The sequence below is a fragment of the Myodes glareolus genome, chromosome 14 (genome assembly GCF_982192425.1).
Source record: "Myodes glareolus chromosome 14, mMyoGla1.1, whole genome shotgun sequence".
Lineage (NCBI taxonomy): Eukaryota > Metazoa > Chordata > Mammalia > Rodentia > Cricetidae > Myodes > Myodes glareolus.
Window position 1 is genome coordinate 37,773,021 of NC_142039.1, and position 25,596 is coordinate 37,798,616.

The 25,596-nt window shown below is 40.0% G+C and overlaps 1 protein-coding gene across 5 annotated transcripts in view; it reads right to left on the minus strand.

Moving 5' to 3' along the window:
* Positions 1 to 25,596, minus strand: part of LOC125417528 (putative G protein-coupled receptor 141) — a 58,822-nt gene that overhangs the window by 5,216 nt on the left and 28,010 nt on the right. The window contains exons 1-2 of one of the 5 annotated variants that reach the window (XM_087896441.1): positions 9,174 to 9,372; positions 8,376 to 8,498 (exon numbers count right to left, since the gene is read on the minus strand). The exons of 2 other annotated variants lie outside the window; for them this stretch is intronic. The gene's annotated coding sequence lies outside the window, so the exon portion shown is untranslated. Of the gene's footprint in view, positions 1 to 8,375; positions 8,499 to 9,173; positions 9,373 to 25,596 lie in introns of those variants that run through there. 2 more of the 5 variants (XM_085699268.2, XM_087896442.1) reach the window with 2 other exon arrangements.

Below are 25,596 nucleotides of genomic sequence, written 5' to 3' on the forward strand. Positions count from 1 at the left end.
AGAAGCAAGTGTCAAATGATTCCTGTGTGCCAGGACAATATCATATTGAGTCATTGACTCTCGCTGTAGGCTCACAGTATGTTGTGACATGGAATTTAAGGTGATAAGACAGCCTTTAGGCCCTCTCTGTAACTGCAAGAGCTGGAGGTGGGTGTGAACCAAGAATCTATAGAGTGGTTCACTCTGCACATGGTCACTCTTTCTTGCTTCCTTCACTGTTTTAGACTTTCTGAAGCCACAGTTCCTGAATGTGACTGCTGCTAGAAACAAGAGCTGGCCAATGATGAATGTCAGTATACAAAAGCAATAGTTCATCTGGTAATACGGCAATGGCTTGATCCATTTGCTCTAAGAATGTTGTGGCAGACTTCTGGCACTGTAAGTCCTGGATCTCAGCTTTCAAAATGACATATTAAACACCCATCATAAGTATTATGGAATGTAAAGGGAGTAAAGCAGTTAAAAGTCAAATTAAAAGATGGGTTTTTAGGCTGAAGGGGTCCAGCTCCACAGTATTTACAAATATCAATCTTTAAATGCATGAGTCATTATAAACATTGCAGTGTGTTTAAATATTCACTGTGAAATGCTCTCTCCCTTTCTTTTTGCCTTGGAAACAAGAGTTCAAAAAGTAGTTGTTATTGTCAACTTTACACAATATGGAGTCACCTGGGAAGAAAGAACGTCAGGAGAGGACTTGCTCAGATCAGCCAGCCCTCCATTACTCACAGTCTATTACTGTGAGAGACTGTCATGTTCGGTGTAAGAGGGTCTAGACTACTTCTGGCAGCACCATCCCTAAAGAGGTGTTCTGGGTTATATAAGGAATCCAGTTGGGCATGAGACAGCAAGCAGTATTACTCAGTGGTATCTGCTTCAAGTCCCTGCCCTGCTTGAGTCTCTGCCCTGACATCCCTCAGCGATGGACGGTAACTTGTAAGATTAAATAAGCCCCTTCTTCTCCCATGTTGCTTTTGGTTTGTGTTTTATCATAGCAACTGAAAAGCAATCTAGGGCAGAGTCTATGCTATTTTATGATTCATTATTCTCAGCCTCAGCTGACTGGCTGGATGGCCAGATGCTGGGATTATGGGCATGCACCACCATACCTGGCTCTGTCTCCAATGTTTCTAATAATAATTTTCTTTGAAATTTACCCTTTCTGTTTATTTTGGGCCTGCCTTGTTTACAGAAGTTCACCACCTGTGGGTTTCAACCCCTTGGGGGCACATATAAAATATTCTGCATATCAGATATATACATTGTGATTCATAATAGTAGAAAGCTTACAGTTATGATGAAGCAATGGAATAATTTTATTGTTGGTGGTCACCACAGCACGAGGATCTGTATTAAAATGTCTCAACATTAAGAAGGTTGAGAACCACTGGTTGGGAGCCTATATTTTGTACCTTTTCTATTCTCTTTAGTTATAGACTTAAGGGCTCTAAGATTTAAAATACATCCTTTTAAACAAGACTGTGTCTGCCTCTTCTCTTATAATACTACAAATTCAGAGTATTTTTATTCTTATTTACACCTTCCTTTCATGTTGGTGTTTACATGAATTTTAAATCTATGTATGTTTTATTCTAGAATAAACAACTTAAACATATGTCTTGTGGAAGTTTTTAGAGAAACCATGCAAAACAAAAAAATGGTCCCTGTCAGCAAAGTCACAATAGCACAGTATGTGGTTTAATGTTCCCATCGGGGTTCAGAGAATAAAACTTTTCAATCTACTACAACTAAACAAAGTTAGACTACATAAGCAGTGCATTCTAAAGAAGTGGTTAGCAGATGCTAGCCACCGCAAGTAGACAATGTGAGACATGAACTGATAAGATTAAAATAAGCTATCATGAGTCTTAAATAAGATACTTAAAATTGGGACAGGCAGCTAATGCTAAAGACCTTTGGAAAATTCATACGGAAACCTACTACTGTATATTCACACATAGTAGAAATTTAAAAGGAGTTGCCATATAATGGTGGAGGCAATGACTCCAATTAGACATTTTTTATCACCAAGTAAAACTTCCAGTGACAGGAATGGATTATATCTTTTTGAGTTATTGGTCAAGAGGGTCTCATAGACTCTACTTCTCCTAAATATTATATAACTATTGGTTACTCTCCACAACTTGATGGTAAGACCCTATTTCTGAAGGCACTACTTACTTACGTCAGTGAACATAAAAAAATCGAGCTTGTTCCCAAATCAAGGATTCACCCCTACTGACTAGTGTACACAGTGCTGGATGGTACTTTGCACTCACTAAAGGAGAAATGTAATTACCAATATTATTCAACTTCAAACCTTGTTACCTACAATATTCACCTGCCTGCAAAGATATGCTAGTGACATAGTGGCAGAAAAGCTATAGGAGTAACCAGCCACTTTTTATAATTGGATTTAGGACCCACTACATAAGGAGGAACCCATAACTGGCACTCTTGAAGTATCCAGAAACCTGAGACTAGATAGGTCATGGGCCCTAAAGGTAAACCTACTACTATTATTCTGTTAAATGAACATAACAATAAAATGATTTCTAATGGCATATTGCTATATCCATAGATCAGTGCGTATCACACTATTCTCATAATAGAAATGTCTTCTTGCAGCAATAGTAATAATTAACACAGAGATCCACAGCCACCCAGTGTGCAGAGGGTAAGAGGATTTGGAGCACTCAGTCCTAAATGGGTTGTCTTTATCAAACCCCTCCCCTCAAAGGTCAGGGATCTATGACATAGAGGAGGCAAAAAAGATTATAAGAGCTATAGATGGTGGATGATGCCAAGGGAACACAACTTTTCAGACATCACAGAACCAATACATGTGTGAACTCACAGAGATTGTGATAGAACACATAAGACTTGCACAAACAATTGAAACAACACAGAAATTCCGGTATGGAAAGGGGGAATGTATATAAGGACTCACCCCTAACCAAGAAGCTACTTGTAACTGAAACCTTATGGAAAGAGGGAAATCAGCCTTCTCCTGTGGAGCGACACTTGGTACAACAGCCACACTTCAGGGGAGAAGAGATGCTCAGGAGCAGTTGACCAACATAAATGGACTCCATATTTTTTGTATGCTTTGTTTTGTTTGGGTGGTTTTTACCTTTTTGGTTTTCTTGTCTTTTTTTTGAGAGATAGAGAGAAATATAGTGAGAAATAATATAAAGTTGGGTATAGTCAGAGACTGCTCACTCATTTTCCCACTGCTCAGACCCAATTAATCACACAGAAACTATTTAATTGTAACACTGGCCAATGATTTTAGTGTATTCCTAGATAGCTCTTACATCTGAAATTAACCCATTTCTATCCATCTGTGTTTCGCCATCAGGCTGTGGCCTACCAGCAAAGTTCCTAGGATTCCAGCATGTCCTTCTCCTTTAGTAGTTACATGGCATCTCTCTGATTCTGCCTACTTCTCTATATATCTCTGTTTGGATTTCCAACCTGGCTTTGCTCTGCTAAGTCACTGGCCAAACCAACTTTATTCATCAACCAATAAAAGCAACACATATACAGAAGGACAGCCCACATCATTCTTCCCTTTTCTGTATAATTAAAAAGGAAGATTTTAATTTTAGCATAGTAAAATTACATATAATAAGATAGGTATTAAGCAAGAATTACAGTTACAATACTTCTTTATTAGTCTATTTTATACCTATTTTATCTTTTATCATAACTAAGGAACTATAACTACCTGTCTTCAAATCTATCAAAGACCCCAGAAGCATATAATATTACCTAAGTAAACAGAAAGTGCATTGTAAGCAACTTACAAAACTCTAGAATTAACAGAGACATCTTGCTGCCTGGACAGTCACCCAAAGATTTTCTGTAACATTTGAGCATCCATCTTCAGTCTACAAGCCCATAGTATCTGGCAGACTTTTTCATGCAGCAGAAAATTGAAGATTCATTCTACCTTATAATGGTAAAGTTCATCAGTTGCTTTCTTCTGTGTCCTGTAAAATGTCTGGCAGTTTCTTCTGTGAAGCAGGAACCCTGAAGGACCATTTCATCTTTTGGAAAGTTCAGCAGTTACTCTGCTGTGGGTCCTGCATGTCTAGTTCACACAGAATACCATGCAAGTCCATGCATAAGCAGTTTTGAAATCCCATAAGGAGCCTCTTTGATGCCCATCATTCTCTTGACGTAGATTGGTTCTGCCAGAAGCAGATATGTCTCACTGTTGAGAAATGACTTTAGCATATTCCTAGCTAGCTATTATATCTTAAATTGACCCAATTCTATCTATCTGTGTATCGCCACAAGGCTATGGCCTACTGGTGAAGTTCCTATGATTCCAAAATTTCCTTCTTCTTCTTCAGCAGCTATAGGGCATCTCTATGATTGACTCTGTCTACTCTCTATATATATCTCTGCTTGGATTTCCCTCCTGGCTTTGCTCTACTAAGTCATTGGCCAAAACAGCTTTATTCATCAACCAATAAAAGCAACACATATACAGGACATACCACATTAGTTGGGTAGATAAGGAGGTAGAAAGTGTTTGGGGAGTGAAAAGATCATGATCAAAATATATTATATGAAAAGCAATTTTTGAAGCTGATAACTACAAAAAATTAAAAACAAGATAGCACTTTATACACTTAAAATTTATATCTTAAAACATTACATTGAACTAGTAATAATAATTCTAACTATCAAAACAAAAAAGAATAATTAAAAATATCCATACTGCAGATAAATACCTTCACTTACTGTGTTTTGGAGTTAAACCATGATTGGGGAAATGGGTAAAGAAAGGAAGCCAGTACTTTCTAACATTTTGCAATGATCATGATAATACTTCTAGCTTCTGCTCACGAATTCCAAACAGTCAAGACAAAACAGATCTGCCAATTATGCATTTAATCAACAAAGACTGAGGATTTCAGGATTTTGTTCTGTTCTGTTTTTAATATTGTGTCTATTAAATGCATAAAATAAAAATAAGAAATCGTGACAGAGCAGAAGTGATGTATCTTTGATGATGCAATAGGCTTAAGTGGCACTCCTGGATAGAGTCTAGTCCACGGAGTTCTGTGGTCTGGGAGACCTTGGTCTTTTACTTCCCTACTGTGGTGTTTGCTCATGACTCATTTAGATTAAAGCAATTGACGTCATCTTTTTGGCTAGAACAGTCTGCAGATCTGCAGTTGTGGGGGATGCCTAGCTTTCAAATACCCACGCTTCTTCTTCCTAACTTAGTATGCAATCGGATGGTAAATTTTGGTCATGAAAGGGGCCTATCAGGTTCTATGATGAGGTATTCTGTAAGAAATAGCTCAACTTTAAAAGTTCCTCCTTCATAGAGCGAATTCTGGGAAATATCAATAACTACATGAAAATAACAAACCTCACTCTCTTTAGATTTGTTATTGTAGCAAGAGTAGTAGTGAGAGAAAGGGCCCACAGCCAAAATTATCAAAAATTATTGCTGGCAATTGTGACATGAAAACAGATCTGGGCCTTATAGGAAAGATTACAGTTAAAACAGTGGAGATGAGAGATAAAAGAGTTTGAAGCTGAGTGTGAAACAACAAAAGTAAGCAGATAAGAGGAGGGATGTGGGTCTGGACCAGTGTCAGCAGGCTGGCTGGCTCCCCAGGGCTTTCCTTCCTCAGAGAGCATGTGTAAGGCACCCTTGCCCTTCCACGTACCCTTGCTTCTCTTGTAGCGAAGTGAAGCAAACTCAGTTGTAAGGATAAATTCTAAAAAGCCTCCATCTGTTTTGGGGAAAGGGATTCCCAAACCGACAAGGTATAGAGGGCAGGTAACCAAGAACAACTCCAGCTCCATCTTGGTAGCTGTGATTGGAGTCAATCGCACAGTGAAGCTACAGTTGATCCCAGGAGTGTGACAAACACAGCGTGGGATAGTTTACAGCCAGCAAAACAACTGGAAGGTTGACCATAAGTGAGTAAAATCTCATAGACAGTCCAGGTTGCCAGTTAACAAGCAGAGGCTTAGAAATTGATGAAGGGGGTTTTTTACTCATTCCTATCTGGGTGAAAAACATCAATAGAACACGGTCACCAGCCATGTTTGCCAAGACTGCACGCATAGAGTATATGAGTCTTTCTCTGGCTCAGCCCGGAATACCAAATAGTCTCAACAGAAGGTAAATCTGCCTTTGTCCAGTCACTTCCAGAAAGCTTCTAGAGACCCAGAAATGAACCAGCTCAACATCTCTTCCTCTCTTGGGAACCCTTCCTACCTCGGGAGTATTCCTTTGTTTTCCCTACTTTCTCACTTTTTGTCAACTTCCCTTAATAAAGCTCACTTCCCCGTTGCTTACTCCCACGGGTGTCTGAAGTATTTTCAGTTTTGTTGGTATGAAACAAGAAGTCACTGCTTCAGGTTGAAGTCGGGTCACTGTTGAGTGTCTGGTATCATAAGCACCTGGGCTGAGAACTGTCCACACGTCTCAAAAACTGCAAACTATAATGCCAGGAACCTGGTTTCCTTATGGTCCTCTGAGCAGAGCGGCTCTCATGTCTATTTGACCGCATCCATTGGCTCTGGCTGCAATCATCTCATATGTGTAAGAATCAAACTCTACACACATATTACGCTTCGTTCAATATTACTGTAAATGTTTCCTCTGTAGATTAATATTTATCTACTTAGTTTCTTTATACATTGCTTGTGATATCTTCATGCTTCTCCTGATTTCCATCTAAGGTAAGTTTCCTTCCACTTGAAAACTCCATTTAGCATTTCTTTTAGTGAAAGACTGTGAGTTCTTAGTTTTTGTGTGTGGGTTGCATCTGAAAACATTTCCTCTTCACTTCAAGGGACATTTTCATGGCATGGCAGCATATTTTAATGCTTTTAATGTCTTGTGTCATGATATTCGAACTTTCACCTTTGGCATTTTGACCATCCACGCAACTCTCGCATCTGCTAATATTGCCCCTCTTTTTTCTTAAGCTTTATGCAAAGAGGATGTTTTTCCTTGTGCCAGGCATAGTCTCGTGTCTGTGGGTTTTTCTTTGATTTTTCTTCTTGAGGTTTCTCTTTTTATCTTAAATGAGTTGCCTGACGTTCTTGGTTACCTTAGGGAAATTGTTAACACTGACTCTAGAGACCCCATTTTGTTCCAATTCATTCTTTCCCCCTCAGAGTTGACTTATGCTAGACATTTTGCTTGCTTCTCCTATCTCTGCTTTTTCCATCTCTTCTCCCAGCTGCCTATTTTCAGTTGTTTTTGTTCACTTCTCTTATAATTCACTGTGTCATCAATTAATTAAAATGACTGATTTCATCGTGAAATACTTTCAGTTCTAGATTGTGCTTATATTGATTCATAAAATTTATTCTTTATAAAACATTTCCACATATTATTTTGTCTTTGTATTTTCTTCTAATTCTTAAAATTTTAATCACCTTATTTTAAAAGCCTTGGTACTGCCATTTAAGATATATTTCTATAAAATTTCTCTTGTCTTTCTGTTATATGATCATAGCCTTTCTCAGATCTTGTAATTTAATATTGATTTCTGGAATTTAAATTTATGCAAAGTTTCCAGCTAATGTTTTTTTCTTACAAGTAGGCATTATCTTTAACTCCGTAACAGATTATTTTGAACCATGGCTTGCACTGTGTACCATTTTCCTCCACATTTAAATATTGCAACCTAGAGAAAGAAGTAAACATCTGCAACCCTAAGGAAGATCCTAAAACTTACAGAATTCACACGGCTTTCCTCCAAGGTTATACAGACAACGAAGATGAGATGAGGCTCTCCAGTCTCTTGAGCTGCCTGCAAGTCCTGCAGAGTGCTCCAGCAGAGCGGTTTCTGTGAATCATTACCCATGCGCCGGCTTTCAGTGACACTGCTGTCTTTGAGATCTTCACCCTCCGGCCACAACCAGCCCCCCATAGTTCTGTAAGTAGCTTTCATAAACTCATTAGTTTACTAACCAAGACGTGACCAGAATTAAGTATTTGATTTGTCATTGGTTTCTTATCTAGGTTGCGTAAAAGACTCTTCCTATCTCTTCAAAGGAAGACACATACCAGTTATTCAGTCTTCACAAGGCTTAGTCCATTACTTTACTCCTCATTCATCTCAACTGTAGTCAAAAGTATTGTCCTGGGTATCATTAGCCAATATTCCAGACCAGTGGTTATCAACCTGAGGGTCGTGACCCCACTGGGACAACGCATATCAGATATCTTGCATATCAAATACACATTATGATTCACAGCAGTAGCAAAATTGCAGTTATAAAGTAGCAATGAAATTATTTTAAGGTTGGGGGTCACCACAACATAAAGAACTTTTAAAAAGTTGAAGCATTGGGAAGGTTGAGAATCGCTGGTCTACACTTACCTCAAGTCTTTTCTTAGAAAGCCATTTTTTTCTCTGCCATACTTTATAGAAATTTTCTTTCTCAGGATTGTGGTCTTTCACTCCAGAATCCATAACATTACAGAAGAATTTTAATTTGTAGACCTGAGTTAGAAAATGGTCAGTATGGAATAGAGAAGTTCCTTAGGTTACTTCTTTGAGTTCTCTCTTCCGAACACCTGCCTACTTAACTCATTTCCTTGGATACACATTCAAGCAAATATTTCTGTATTTTATTTAACTTAATTAAATTTGGTGCTGGGGATTGCGCCCAGGGCCTAATGCAGGCTAAGTAAGTATTCACCATTAGTCCGTATCACCAGTTCTATGTTCTATTTTATTTGGATTTTTACATTGCTCATGGTGACACATCTGATCGTTTGATAGCCATTCTACCCCACGATGATTCAGGTGGCAATGTAGTTTGGGGTGTTTTGATAGCAAAGTAAAGGCTGTTTTAGAATTGTTGAATTCTATCAAAAGAGAGGTGCCTTCCTTCTAACATGTAGAGATTAGTTTCCTGACTTTGTGAAAGTTCTACTATGAATTGAATGATTCCACTACAATTTATAAATTATGTATGCTGTCACGCACTGTCAATTTGGAGGTGTGTTATCTAATAGCTGCAGAAGCGAATAGATTCCTTAATGTTCTCCAGTCACCCTCCATGCCCTGGCTACCCTGGCCTTGTTCCAAGTGCTGCAGTGCCCAAACTTTTTCCATCTAGCATTTGAATCTCCACCCAGCTTTTAGCCAGTTTATGATTCTGTCGCTACTTACGCTTTGCTCACGACCAATCAGGATATTGTGGAAGACATCTGTATGGCCTCACCCAAGGTACAGCTCCTCCATCCTGCCACAGGGCTCTGAGCTAGGCTGACCCTTGCACTACGCTACCCCTGGCCTCTCTCAGTAGGCCTGCTGGGGGTGCACTCTTGCTTCATATCTTGCCCAGCCACTAGACCTGATGAAACTGTGTAAGACAATGAGAAAACAGAAGCTAAAACCTCTTTCTGTCTAGTGTGTGGTTTCTTACAAAACAAAGAAAATTTTCTTCCTCTTTCTCTGAGGCATGTATTCGTTTACTGATGTCCTATAGATGACTCCAGCACCTACCTCCAAATTGACTTCCAGCCTTTGAAAGTCAAGCAATTGCCAAAGTAGGGAAGATGATAAATTAATAAAGCCTTTTGAAAGCACAGGTATTAAGGGAGGTCAGAAAGAAGTTAGAACCCATTGTTTTTTAGGGTGGAAATAAAAATAGTGTTGAGTGTGTGCATGAGTGTGTGTGTGTGTGTGTGTGTGTGTGTTTGTGTGTGTAGTTTTCCTATAGAGAGTATAGAATAACTGTAGGGATACATGCTGGAACTTTTAAATTAAATAAACTAGAAGCTTTCTATCTCTTTTTCTTTTCCTCAGCAAGGTGATTCATTATTCCATACGAATGAGCAGCTTACACCCACGGTTGCACATGTCCACATCAGTAGAGGCCAAGAGGAACAAAGTCACTTGTATGAGGAAAATGTCCCTGTTATATATTTAAAACAGAACATTTTTTGATCTAGGAGAAATGATAGTATGTTGGACCAAACAACTTCTATCGGTATCACATTCAAGAATTGAGCACTCAAGATTGAAGCAGAAACATTGAAATTGGGACTGGAGAGATGGCTCGGTGGTTAAGAGCACTGACTGCTCTTCCAGAGGTCCTAAGTCCAATTCCCAGCAACCACATGGTGGCTCACAACCACTTATAATGAGATCTGGTGCCCTCTTCTGGCCTACAGGCAGGATAAATAACTAAATAAATAAATCAAAAAAAAGAAAGAAAGAAAGACATCTGTGACAATCGTCATCTGGAATTTGATGTTAGCCATGGGGAATACCAATCTTGCAGACCTCATTACTTTACGCAGTGGTGTCTCTAGATGAGACATAACAGGGGCAGTAGCTCCACCAAAGTGCATGCTTCTGTTTGAATCCAGGCTTACTAAATACTTAGCTCTCCACTACATTTGCCTGTTAGAATTGGAAACCCATGAAGCATGGGGAATGAGATCTAGGCTACAGACACTTTGAACAGGAAGACAAAGAAACAGATCTTTAAGGTACCCAGGATTGAATGTTTGGGATGTAGTAGTTAGTGTTAGCTAAAGACATCACCTCACACACGAATGTTACAGGAAAAAGGGGGTATAGTTACTATATCTGTAGTGATTCGATAAGTTCATGAAAGAAAGAGAATTTGCTAAGAAAACAGAGCAGGGAAAGAGGAGGAAGAAGATTAAAACAGAAGGAATAGGGAGGACATAATGAAGATCCCTGACCACAAGGCTGCCGTCACCTGTAAGCCTGGCACCAACTATGGCAGCTTGCTGGGTCCAGGTCTTTACTCCAGGAAAGGTTGGGAACTCATTTATGTACCTAGTTGGTTGCTGTTTAATAAAACAGAAACTGTTTGCCCACATGACAACTGATCCCTGTTGCTCTTCAGGAGTAAGGGATGTCATTCCTGCTTCCCTGGAAATAGAAGCAGCCATGGAAATTGTCCAACAACATGAACAACAATCACTGGCATTCTTCTATGTCACCCTGACCTCTGCACCAGGCTTCCTCTTCTCCAGAACTCTACCCCCAACGGAATGTCCCACCGTGTCCTTAGGGCCATTTCTCCAGAAGTCCTTGCTTGTAACGATACACATCCTCAGCAGCTTCTCAGAACAACCTGCATATGTCTGATAGTCATCCCATCCTTGTTCCATTAATTCTCAATTTAGCTCTATGTTTTGGATTTTTTGTGTCCTTGTTTAACTTTGACTATTTTTAATGCTGGCTTAATGTTCTAACAGAGCATGCGCTGTTAACTGAATGGGTGAAGGAATGCTGGTGATGTCATTGAACCTTTCTTTAATGAACTCATGGTTTACTCTAGACCAGAAACTGATGCTTGGATCACAGATGTTAGACCACATGTGTGGCCCATGAGAAAGCTGTTCCAAGGAGTAAAGTCTCTTCTCTATCTGGACAGTGACTGCCTGTCCTGGCTACAGACCACTTCTCTGGCTCTGATTGACCCTCAAGGACCAGCGTGAAACCTAGTGTCAAACTCCAATCCTCTGCTCTCTCTCATGTTCATACTTGAAAATCCTTCCTTGATCTCTTTCAGTGGGCAAAATGGAATCAGAGCGCCTACCCTGCCCTGTCATTTATGTCCTTTGCTATCCAGTTTCATGTCATATTACCTCTCATGGCCCCAATTCTTCTGCCTTCGTCCTGCCCCCAGGCCTACCAATCCAAGAATAGTCTCTTTCATTCCTCCAGGTTGTTTCTTTTCCCCTGCACTCCAAATGAACGCTAGACAACCAGATGGAAGTACAAACTGCATCATAAATTATTCCAATTCTCTCCTTAGAAGCTTGCCCCAGCCTCCTGTTACATATGAAGGATATATACACTTATAAGCGTGATATACTAGACCAGAACCCACTGGCTTTTGTAAGCTTAAGCCAGTTCCCCAAACCCCCAATCCAGTGAGAATTCTCCTGGGCTGCTACATGATTTCTTGAACTTCCACCTGTGTAGGTTTGCCTGAAGCTCAGCTGTAGGCAACTTCCGTGTATCTGGCCAGTTCCCACCCTATGCTTTGCCACAAGCTCGCTCAGACTGTGTGGTCATTGCCTATTTTACCAGGACTACCTCAAATCAGAAGTGAGATTGGAAGTGGTTTCTATGACTGTCTTTTAAGGAATTCATGATAGAACTAACAATATTGAGTAGCCTTCAAAATAGGAGTCTAGAAATGTTACAGAATCTTAAAAGGTAACGTTATGTAATCCCTCATCCTCATGGGTACATAGCCTGTTTCCAGAACATCTTTATATCTACAGACAGATTAGGAACTATAGATCTACACTGAGACTTCTCACATTAGTCGATAAATAATATCATTTTACTTGTTTATTGTATAGTAGGTAACACCAATTCTGTAATGGATAAAGCACATCTCTGCATTTAAATTTCCTTCTTTGTGGTAGAAGACAAACCGGAAGATAAATTACTTAGCATTATCCCTGTGTACATGAAAAATGTTACAACAATTTTAAAAGAAGAGTTGTAAGTTGAAGATAGAGAGTGAATGTATCACATGGAAGAGGGCATAGAAAGATTGGAAGAGTCAGAGGGTCAACGAGTTTGTGCCTCCTAGTAATGTCAGAAGCTATACCCATAAAGTCTCACGAACATGACTGCCCAAATGTGAATTGAATATGGATGATACCCATAAACATTCCGGTAGATAAAGAAAAGCCCATGAGGCTTCAACCTTAACCAAAGGTAACTGAGAAAAGATGGAAATGGGACAAGTGCCTGCACTGAGCATGTTACATTTAGGAATATATATGTATGTCTATATGTATATATATATATACATACATACATATATGCATGCAATAACAATTAGTTGGGGGTATGAATCAAAGGAGAAGAGGGATGGTATACAGGGGGCCTGAAGAGAAAAGGGAATGGTGATATTATGTAATTGTAATTTCTATAAATAATAAAGGAATAAAAATGTTTAGAACAGATCTGTAACAGGTCCTGGATTTTGAAGGACACTTTAAAGTTCTGCTTGTGCTGAGGTGAAAATAAAGCCCTCCAGGTAAAGATGAGGCTCTGAGCAAAGGCTTGAATGCACCTGTGGGGGATTACCAGTCACCTGATACACCTGGGACATCAGAAACATGAAGGGAGCACACGTTTCTGCTAAGGAGCTTCACCAAATGCTCAGTGTGTGGCCATGTGAGCATTTCCTATTTTAGCCTGGAATTATAGAAGATGCAGGGAATCTTAGAATAACAAACAACATTTCTGGTTTTTACCTTCAAAGCTATTTTTTGAAACAGAATGAAAATTAGACAAAAGCCAGGCAGACAAGGTCATATCATTGAATGGCTATTCTGTTGGTCAGGTTTAAGTAATGTAAGTTATGGAAAGGTCAGCCCCTCTTGGGAGAATTTGCCCCAATGCTAAAAGAGATGCGAGTGGGATGGAGAGAAAGTTGTGTGATTTGAGCAAACAACAACAGTGCTGTGCCAAATACAAACATGAAAAACAAGATCCAATTATTGAATACTTAAAAACCATAAATGCTACATTCAAAGGACAGAAAATTCCTAAGGCAAAAGAGGTAAGCTACTACTTACTTTCCTAACAGGGTAAAGGTAGTTTTAGAAATCCTGGGAGAGAGAAGAAAGAGATGTGAGAAAAAGACTTCAAGGTGCTGGAGAAGTGGCTCAGTGGTTAGCAGCTTGGATTCTCTTCCAGAGGTCCCAGGTTCACTTCCTAGCACACGTAGAGCAGCTCACAAACATCCATGACTCCAGTTCCAAAACACCCTATGTTCTTTTCCAGCTTCTGTACACCAGCAACTCAAGTACATACGCACACATGTAAGCATAACAATCATACACAAAAATAATGTCTTAAATATTTATTTGTTTCATTCTATGTGTATGAGTGTAAGAAAGTATATGATTTCAGGGCTGGCCGCCTGGTATTCAGTGGTTGGATGAGCACTGGGGACTCTTCCCCAGGGAAGATCATTTCCCATGTTCGGCACTCTTTAGTTGCCTGAAGTTCATTGTTCTTTTAATTTTCATTACATTGATGGCTAAAGATACAAAATATTTTTATATAGTTATTGGCTATTTTACTTCTTATTTTAAGAATTGTCTGCTCCATTCATTGGCACATTAATTGATTGGATTATTTGCCTCTACAGGTTTAATTTATTTATTCCTATGGTCTTCAGCATACAATTCCTTAAGGAAGATATTCTTTTGCTAGCCACATGTAAGGACCCATGTTAGGAAACAACATTGGTGCAATTGTATTACTTAATTTTCATTTTCTGCTAATATTTTGTCAAGTACAATATTCTAGGGAGGGTGTGGCTCCTATGCTGAGTATCAGGCATGACAGGAGACGGTATAGACTGAAGGAGTGGAGATAAAATTGAAGAAGAAGCAAGAATTCAGTGATGACTGCCAGGCCTTGAATAAAGCAATTGAAAATGGACTCACTGTCATTCCAGGGAGGACCATACACACAAGTAATGTTAAGCTGACTGTGCAGGGGGTGTGTGTGTGTGTGTGTGTGTGTGTGTGCATGTGTGTGTGTGTGCGTGTGTGTGTGTGTGTGACAACAATTAAAGGAGGTCATGAATTTGAGAGCACAAAGGGCTTACCTGTAAAGGGTTAAGGGAAGGAAAGGGAAGTGGGAAAATGGTGTAATTCTATCTAATTTCAAAGAATGAAAAAAATGTAAAATGAAAATAAGCATGCACATACACATAGAACACTGGGAGTCTACCTTACTCTGGTAAGAATGGCTAATTAAAGGAAATAAGGGATAAAGAATGCTGAAGGTGACCAGAGAAAGCAGAACAATTACACATTCTTGATGAGAATGTAAATCAGCACGGCCACTATGGAATCAGTCTATATTGAGAGTTCTAAAAAAAACTAAAATTCAACAGCCATATATTCTGCCTCATCACTCCTGAACTCGCAATAGACGTCAGCAAGCAGAACTAGCCAGGGAACTGCAGCATTCACAATAGCCAAGATATGGGAACAGTATTCAATGACAGGATGAAGAAAACGTGGTAAGAACACTTGGAGAATTGTATTTTTTGGCCAAAAAAGGAGAATGAATTCATGTCATTTGCAAGAAAATGAATGGAATGAGAGATCACCAGGTTAATCAAAGTAAACCAGACTTGGAAGACAAATACTTTATTTCCTTTGCAAAATCTAGCTTTAAACACACATACACACATGCATACATACCTACATATACATGCATGTGTTCATGCATGCAAGCACCATACATATATACATGTACACACATGCACTAATGTGAGAGTGAATGAGTACTCTTTGGGCAAAGGAAAAGACCACCAGGAAGCAGAAGAAAAGGAGAGGGTTAAATTGGGTGTATATTAGCAAGTACATAATATACATGTAAGAAAATGTCACAATAGAATCCATCATTTTACAATTATACTAGTAATTATAAATATGCTAACAATAAAAACCTAAATCCATCCAACTCATCTTCAAATTAATCCAAAAAGTTGAAGCATACAAAATGTGAAAAACTGATATAGTAAAATACAATCGAAAAATCTGGACAAAGTAAATATTGGAATTCTTTACCTCATTTTTATAAGATTTCTATAAATGGTCAGCCAAGAATTACTTATAAAATAAATGTTTTTTAATTAGGTAAAATTAATCTGGGATAGACTCATTTCTCACCATTTACACTATGACTAGCAATCTACATCACCTTTCACCCAAATCTTTCCAACAAACTCAAGAGTTCCTTCTTCTCTGCTGCCTCTCCTGTAGTCTGTCTCAGCTCAGCAACCAGGGTAATCTGCAAAGGGGAAGTCAGATGGTTTCTTCACAGTTCTTCCCTGGGTCTCCCTTACTCGGAATCACACCAAAACTTAAAAGCTTTTTGCATAGCCCTGAGGGAATCATTCCCACTAGCTGTGTCTTTAATCTCACCTGCACTTTCTTCCCTCATTAATATATGCCAACAGAATATGACTGCTGACATGCCCCTGCCTCGGGGCCCTTGTACATAAATAGGGACCTTTCTTCTGGACCGTTCTTCTCCAGATAGCTGCTGAGCTTGCTGGCTTCTTTCATGCTCAGGTTGTTCCGCAGAGATTTCTGTCCTCCTTTCCTATTGGAAAAGATGCTGCCATCCACACTCACTCTCCTTCTCATCATTAGTCTCAGTAACACATGTCCAAACTTTACGTGCTTCTTTGCCTGTTCACCCAACTGCTTTCTATTTGTGTGCTGCTTGGTACTTTGCTTGTTTGCCTATATGTCCTATTGCTCACTAAACTAGAAGCTAAGACATTTGAGACAAAAACAAATCTACATTGTTCTCATTTTAATCTATAGAATTTACACTGGGGCTTTGTGAGTATTATCTTCTCGATAAATAAATATTTAATGAATAAACCCAGGCATCCTATAAATTGTAGGAAAGCACAAAATCACCACATAATCAATAAAAGATGCTGCACATGTGGCTCACAAACCATGAGAAGGAAAAATGATCAATCAAAGCAGAAAGGACAAAAGCCAACAGAAAACCAGCAAGCAAACATCACAAAAACAAAACAAAACAAACAAACAAATACAACAAACGTAGCTAAGTATGGTGACGTGCCCATAATCCCAATACTTAAGAAACTGAAAACTGACCCAGTCACTGTTTGGAATCAGCCTGGTTAAACATGAGTTTCTATCTCAAAACACAACCAAAAAGTTAACAAGCTGAATGTCCTAATCAGTATAAGTGAAATGTAATTTGTTTGTTCTGTTTTTTTTTTAAGATAAATTATTTCTAGAACTGTTGAATGTAGAAAAAACTGAAATAAATTGTATACAAAAGCCAGAGGGGTCCAGGACACCAGAAGAGCACAACCCATACAATCAGCAGTCTGCTTAGCAGGGTTCGTAGGGGTTCACAAAAGCTAATCCAACAATCACAGCGCCCGCATGAGTCTACACTAGGTTCTCTGCATATATGTCATGGTTGTTAGCTTGGTGTTCTTGTGGGACTTTTAACAGCAAGAGTGGGGGTTTCTCTGACCCTGTCACCTGCTCTTGGGACATTTTGCCTCCTACTGGATTGCCTTGTGCAGTCCTGATATGAGGGTTTGTGCCTGGTCTTATTGTAACTTGTTATGCTGTGTTCTGTTGATGTCCTTGGGAGGCCTGTTCTTTTCTGGAAGGAAATGAGGAGGAGTAGATCTGGGGGAATGGGAAGGGAGGGAACTGAGAGTAGAGGGAGGGGAACCTGCGGTCGGGATGTACTGTGTGAAAGAATTTAAAAATTAATCAAGGGAGATTGTGCCTAATCTGAGCCATGTCTTACATAGAAATGCCTGGGATCCATCTCCTGAGAGTCCCAGAAGCAGGCTCATGCAGAGATGCAGTGGACTGGTTTGAGATAGACCAGGGGCATGATGAATCACAGTGGTCCTCATGGAAGCTCTCATTGGCTGTGATGTCAGTCTCAGAGAGCTCTGAGAACTTGTCCCAGTCCTTCTGGTTCTATCTCTTCCTCTCTTTTTTTCTTGGTTCAGCGCTGAGATCTCCTCTCCTGTTGTGTTTGGCATTGGTGTCTTTCAACTCCAGGGATCCAGCCCTACCCAGCTGTTTCCTGCGTAGCACTTTTCATTGAATCTTCTCTTTTCCCCTGCCTTTCTCCACTGAGCCTTACCCTACTCCATCTCGGGGACACGAGGAACACAAGTACTACAGGCCAGAAGACAAAGAACACAGAACCACGGGGGTTTGTGAAACTGGAAATTCTAATGTTGAAATTTTGATTCAACTACAGAAGGCACTGAGATCCACACAAAGACCTGCAGAAGAGAGCTGGCCACTCACAGGCTAATCTCAGATCTCTGCTCTCTTCCAGAGACAAAATACCCATGGTGTGTCAGCAGCCTGTCTTAAGACCACTCCACCTTTATTATACCAGTTGCAAGCATGTGAGATTCTGGAGCTGAGACAGAAATCACAGAAAGGGCTCCTAAGAATGGGTTAGTCCTCCACCTTTGTCCAGTCCAAGAATCACATCCAGATTCCAATATTTGTTGGAAAAGAAATGTAACTGGTCACTTTAATCTCTCTTGGAAAATCAGGAGCAATCTATCCAGAATGTATCAAGGAAAATTCTAAAATGACAGATTCCACATTAGGGAGCACCTTAGCCTACCTAAAAAACAAAACAAAAACCTCAACATTATCTAAAAATACCAAGAGCAGGTGAAACACAGCAAAAATAGATCAAGCTAGAAAAATCCATTTGAGGAAAGCACATATGGAAGGAGCATATATAAAAGTCCCCCTTCCCATACACTGTTTTTATATTTCCACTCTCTGGTGGTCATTTTCCTCTGCATCCTGAGAATAATCACCTGGCTCTTCAAAATCAATGTCTATGAAAAGAAATCTCCTCTAGAACAGAACAGCTTCCAGTGAAATGAGACTTGGAGTCTCTGTAACTAAAAAAAAAAAATTCCAGTGGAGGGAAAAAAAACAAATAACAACAGAAAACAGATGTGAAAAAAATGAGGACTTAGTAGAGGCTGGAAGGACGGGACTAGACAGAGTGCAAAGTAAATGACAGTGGGGAGATGAATGTAGCCAGAATGTATTACACACATGTATGAAATTATCAAACAATATGAATTAATTTAAAATTTTCCTTTGCAGCTAGCAAAAGAAATTCTGCTTCAAACTATTACTTCTGTCTCTTGAGGGGTTTTTAATCAGTGTGACGACACCTTCTGGTTTCCTTGGAGTAAAGTAGAAGCGAGGTAAACCCATGAATTTGACAGACATGAGCTTTGTGCTTATACAGGGCAAGCGACACACTGGTCTCCCCTGCTTCTCCATAAGAAGGGACTGCAGCCCAGTTCTTCCATTCTCTGAGACCTGCACAGAGCTTCAGGTCTCATTATTGCCTTGTGAATTCTGATCCTCGCAGATGCTTCCCTGCCCTTTGACTTCAAAGAAATCTCATTTCCAGGCATTTGATTTCTTCCCAAAATATAAGCCCGTGAAGTGCTGTGCCTAAAATCCCTGCATGTTCAGGGCCACTTAGCCTTCTTGGCATCCTTACTGCTGAATCTTCTAACCCCACAGAAACACAGAACGCCACGCAAACATGCTTATGTGAGCAGTTAAGGGAGGTGAGGCCAGACCAACATAACTTTTCCAAGGTACAATCTACAGTCTATTAACATCAAAAAATGGTAAATGGAAAATTCAGAAAATAAAAGGAATCATGATTTTCGTTACCTGCCATCTGGCTGATGCAATCTCGCCATCCTCTCCTTCCCTCCGAGGACACGATTCACCCCTTTACTCGGTGCGTCCCTGCCATGACACTACTCGCCCCTGCCTCACTGAGAGGTCACTAGGAATCAGATCTACTGTTGGAATTTTTGCTGTTTTAGTTCTCATAGCCTTTGCTTTTACTTAACAGCCACAAAGCACTAGCTGACAATCACAATAGGCCAAAGAGATGAGGCAATGTGCTCCCTTTGATTAAAAAGATGACAATTGTTGACCCAAAGACAGGAAAGATATCATGGAAGGTTGCTAAAAATCAATGGAAAAAAAGCATTTTGTGTCTAAGACTATGAACAAGGAAGAAGTTTGCTAATCTTGCTCCCATATTCAAAATTCAGAAGTTAGAGCCTCAGAGCATGACAAGGGCCAGGCTTAGGAGGACAAGCTGTGAAGCCAGAGCATCTGGCACCGCCTGAAGATTCAATCATGCAGTGGGATCATCAAGTGTGTCTTCAAGGATCCAAGAAGCTAATGCAGTCATTGATGGTAGTGACTGGAAGCACCAAGACATCAGAAAACAAGAATCAGCAATCCGGGGGTGGGGGGGGTGGGAGGGAAGAAGGCTGCTCCCATGTGCTCATTCCCTATGCCTGGCTCTAAGCCAGTTTCCCCTACAGCATCATAGCAGGCTTTCTTTCCTTCTCCACCACCACACAATGTGTGCTACTATCCACCTGCCTGTCAGGTCTACTGTATGGACATGGCTTCATTTCCTTTTCTTGTCTCAATGTTTGGGTCTTTTTTTATCTTATTGTTTAAAAAAAAAAGCAACTAAAAGAAACCGAGGAAAAATTCATTTAGCAGAAGTCTTCAAGGTTTCAGCGTGCTGCTTAGTATCTTTTACGCATCTGTGTCAGTTATGACCTATCATACTTAGTTTTCAACCCATGATTTTCAACAGCAATGCATCAGAGGTGCTGAGCCTTGAGGTGTCCCCACTTTGAAATGATGGCACAGCATTGCACAGAGTAGCTGCCTCCACAGTTGATAGCCAAGTCCTCGATGGCATCATCATAAATAATCATGACAAATGTTTTGTGAATTGTTTTGCTTATATTTTACATAATTTCCAGGTGATGTACAGAAAAGGAGTTAGCTATATGATGGGAAGTATTTATGAATACGGATTTATAGATTATGGATTTATAGTACCAAACTGATTCACTTCAAAACATACCAACTGTTACCTAAGGTTAAAGGTTTAGTCTTATTTTTCTAATGTTAGTCTTTCCTAGAGAGTCAACTTAAGTTGTTTTCTATCCAGGCATCTTCAGTCAGCTAACAGCCTTTATTTGCTACTCTTAGGGGGTGTATTTCTACAATACTTACAAGGAAGCTGTGAGAGAAATGTTGTTATTATCCCAAGAGCCATGCATTGGCTTACAGTCCTCAGTGAGCTCATCCTCCTGCAGGAAAGAGCTCCCCTAGAAGTTCTGCAAGGCCCCTTCTGTTCACCTAATTCCCTTCCTACCCAAGCAGAGCCCCAAAGAAGTCTCTGATTTCCATCTTGATAACAAATATAATTCGCCAAGTAGTTCAGCTGTCAGCCCAGCTTCAAAGTCAGAGAGGGCCAACAGCGGCAAGAGACAGCAGAAATGTGGCGCCTCATGGAATATGTGAACATGTCAGTTTTTCCTGGATGGCTTAATCAGATTAAGATGGAATTTTAGTTTTTTCTTTGTAGTACTCATTCTATATTCTTCCAAAAGATCTTATATTTTAAAATAAAATAAAAAGAAATCTGGAGTCTGTTTATTAAGGGGACAATGACATTTCATTTGGAGAACTGGTGTAGGAGGTCCTTCTGTCTATATGTTGCTTTTATTGGTTAATGAATAAAGAAACTTCCTTGGCCTGTTGAAAGGGCAAAACTTAGGTAGGCAGGGAAGACGGAACTGAATACTGGGAGAAAGAAGGGTGGAGCCATTAAGATGCCATGGATCTGCCGCCACAGATAGATGTGCTGAAACTTTGTTGATAGGCCATGACCTTGTGGTGATACACAGATTAATGAAGATGGGTTCAATTAACGTGTAGGAGTTACCCAATAAGAAGCTAGAGCTAATGAGACAAATAGTGTTTTAATTAATGTGATTTTCTGAGTGGTATTTCGTGGCTGGGAAGCCAGGACAAACAAGTGACCCTTCCCCCAGCACCACTCCAATTAAATGTTTCCTTTTTTAAGAGTTGCTGTAGTCATAGTGTCTCTTCACAGCAAAAGAAACCCTAAGAAACCACCCAAGTTCCTTTATTCAGGAGACATTAGGAAAAAGTTTTTCTACTATGTGTGGAATGATACAGGAATAAACTTTTGGAAGAAAGAGGTGAAGGCATAAGAATGACAGGTGGTTTTGTAGAAGCTGATTTAGGTCTAAGCCAAGATAAGGGAAGGATGGAGTCCACCAAGAGGCACAGAAGCCACACCTCTGAAGAGCAGCAGAACGAGGCTGGAACGGGGATCTTAGGGAAGGCTGCTCTTGCGGGATCATTGTTCAGTGAGGTACAACCAACCACTGTTAGAGCTGTGCAGCATGGGAAGGCAGTGTGGACTGAAGGCAACGGGTGGGCTTCAGGGAAGCTTGGGTGGCAGAAGGAGGTGGGAGAGGAACTTGGACCGAGGCAGAAAGGAGTCAAAGGAAAGGTCTCAAGTCTGGCCCTTCCAGAAGAGGGCAACAACTGGCCATGCTTCTGGGGGCTGTTGCACACAAGACAGAAAGACTTACAGATGCCATCCTAGGGATCCCTTGATGGCTAGGAATGCACTGTCTTGGGCACGGTCATCTGGGACAGAGAATGTGAACAGACCCCTCCCTAAGAAATCCTCAGAAGAATTTCCTATTTCAACGGTAAAAGAAAAATCATGGGGTTCAAAAGAGTTAAAAGAATTTTAGAAGAGCTCAGGATTCTCTCAGGGACAAGTTGAATTTTGGTAATTAAGTTTGAATGTGATGTTGTTTTCCTGGCATTGCAACCTTCCCCTGCCCCCAGCATTTATTATCTTAGAGAATGTCAAGTGTGCCCATTTTAATGATTTCTTTAGTTCTTCTGCTAGCATGCAAATGAATTACCCTCAAATATCCTACTAACTGGTCACGGAGACATAAGTAGTGCCGTGAAAACCAAGGGACTGATACTCTAGGATGCTCAGCTCAGGACAGCATGGTGGTGCAGTGGAGTCTGCGATGTTTTCCTCATGATGTGGTGCTGAGACCCAAATCAGTGTTGCCAGTTAGCCGAGGGAAGAAGGGAGACCTGCTGGATTCCAGGACCTTGCATTTATTCTTCCAACACTTGGGTGACAAATTTTAATGTATTGGTGACCCCTTTACTGTAATCCTTTGGAGCATTATAAAAAAACATTATATAAAAACTTCATCTAGTACCAGGATTGGGGAGGGGCTCACATCCTGGAACCTTACATATCAGCAACCCCAGCAAACATGTTTAGTATTGGTGAGAAAGAGGGATGCAGAAGCACCTGGGAATGAATCTAGAATGTGGGTGTAGCTCACAGACATGTCGGATATTTTGAGAGTCACTGGTTTGAGGGAGGTCCTGATCTTCTGGCTTAGCCGGCAGATCAAGTTCACTCTGAAATTATGCCTTCCAACCATAGATGCTAATTCATTCTCTGGTATGGGAGGTCCTTCTGTCTCTGTGTTTCTTTTATTGGTTAATGAATAAAGAAACTGCCTTGGCCTGTTGATAGGGCAGAACTTAGGTAGGCAGGGAAGATGGAATTGGATGCTGGGAGGAAGAAGGGCAGAGTCAGGGAGATGCCATGGAGTCTCCATCAGAGTCAGACATGCCAAAACTTTGTCGGTAAGCCACTGCCACATAGGGATACACAAATTAATAGAAATGGGTTGAATTAAGATGTGAGAGTTAGCCAATAGGAAGTTAGAGCTAATGGGCCAAGCAGTGATTTAATTAATGCAGTATCTGTGTGATTATTTCAGTTCAGGTCTGCTGGGACAAACAAGTAGCCTTCATACAACAGAGTGGCTAACAGTTCAGAGGTTTAGTCCATTATTATCGTGGTGGGAAACATGGTGGTGTACAGACTGACATGGTGCTGGAGAAGGAGCTGAGGGTTCTTCATCTTTAGCCACAGGCAAACTGAACTGTTTACCACATTGAGCATAACTTGAGCAAAGGAGACCTCAAGCCCACCCCCACAGTGACTTACCTCCTCTAACAGGGCCACACTCACTCCAACAAAGCCACACCTCCAAATAATACCACCCACAGTAGGGGCCATTTTCTTTCAAACCACCACAGGTGGCAAATTACCTTCGTGTCCCATCTAATCTTCAGGTCTTTTATTGGATTTGTTTCCAGGTACCCCTGTGCTATACTCTCAACAGGGCTGAGGTGACCGTTAGTCCCTTCTTTGAATACTGATTCATGATTCAAAGATGTTGCAGCAAAGGATGACTATTGATATTCTGAAGAAAGAAACCTAGCTTCTGGGAAATTTTTGGTCATCTCAACAAGAAACTGAAGCCAACTTTCCTATTGTGAAACAGGGTGAGATATATGTTAGAGAAGTTAGGGTGTTTAAAAGAAAGTACCAACTGTCAATATTGTGTGAAGAAGGAACCAAAGCTCAACTGAGATTTTCTTGGAAAATGTGTGCATAGAAAATGCATTGCTAAGTGAAAGATTTATATGGCAAAAAAAATCAATGATTTGAAGAAAGAAATTGAAGAAGATATCAAAAAAAAATGGAAAGATCTCCCATGTTCACGGATCAGTAGGATTAGCATAGTAAAAGTGGCCATCATACCAAAAGCAATCTAAAGATTCAATGCAATCCTTATCAAAATTCCAACACAATTCTTTATAGACATTGAAATGACAATATTAGACTTCATATAGAAAAATAAAAAACTGAGGATAGCTAAAAACAATCCTGAACAATAGTAGAATACCCAAAGGTATCACCATCTCTGATTTCAAGCTGTGCTCCAGAGCTGTAGTAAAAAAACATCATGGTATTGCCATAAAAACAAACAAGTTAAGCCGGGCGGTGGTGGCGCACGCCTTTAATCCCAGCACTCGGGAGGCAGAGGCAGGCGGATCTCTGTGAGTTCGAGGCCAGCCTGGTCTACAAGAGCTAGTTCCAGGACAGGCACCAAAAACTACAGAGAAACCCTGTCTCAAAAAAAAAAAAAACCAAACAAGTTGATCAATGGAATAGAACTGAAGAGCCAGACATAAACTCACAGACCTATGAACACCCAATTTTTAATAAAGAATTATCCAATGGAAAAAAAGAAAGCACCTTCAACTGGTCTAACTGATCTACATCTATTTGCATGTAGAAGAATGCAAATAGATCTATATCTATTACCCTGCACAAAACTCAAGTCCAGGTGGATCAAAGACCTCAATGTAAAATCGGACACACTTGAATATGACAGAAGAAAGAGTGGGAAATAGCATTAAAAGCATTGGCATTTTTATTTTTTAAAATAAAAATTTTAAAAAGAAAGAAAGTAAATGTACTGCTGGATTAGTGGCCCACAAGATGGCCAACCCTGAAATTCTACGTGTTGACTGAGACCTGGGTTTTACAGTTCTATTTTGTTCCATTTCTTAGTCCACACTCCTTGCCTCCTTAAACTCAACTAAGACAACTATTCTGTGATTGCACCAGTTGCCAAGCAACCAATAACCCCTGCCCTACTTCTGATTCTGGGACACCTGAACTACCCAGATCTCTGTGGACATTTCCAAAAGCAAACTAACTATATTTGCATCACAGTTTTTTCAGATTACAGAAGAAAATCAAGATATGCCCATAGAACATGTACAAAACAAGGAATTTATCCTTTTCTTTATACCTCTGAAAGGCCACTCCCAAAAAACTGGCAGAGTCGGGTCCTGAATTTGTTTTATATAGGCTGCTTAGTAACCAGTGTTATCACCAATCAATTAAACTTTTAAACATACTTTTCTTTAAAACTGTTTTGTCTTGAATTACTGTTTACCTGCTTCATATCACTGAATATAATGTTTAGCTGTAAATGCTTTTCTTTCACATATTGATAGATTACTTTCCTTACTAGATTAAAACCTCCATGGGTGCAGTCAACATCACCATTTAGCTTATATGAAGCTGAATACCTAGAAAATGGTGCATGCTTTGTAAGCTATTTGCTTAATTTAGGCTGTCTTTTTTGTTCTCCTTTATACTTCTATGCTTTTTAAGGGTGGAAACATTCCCTATAACTTACCTACTT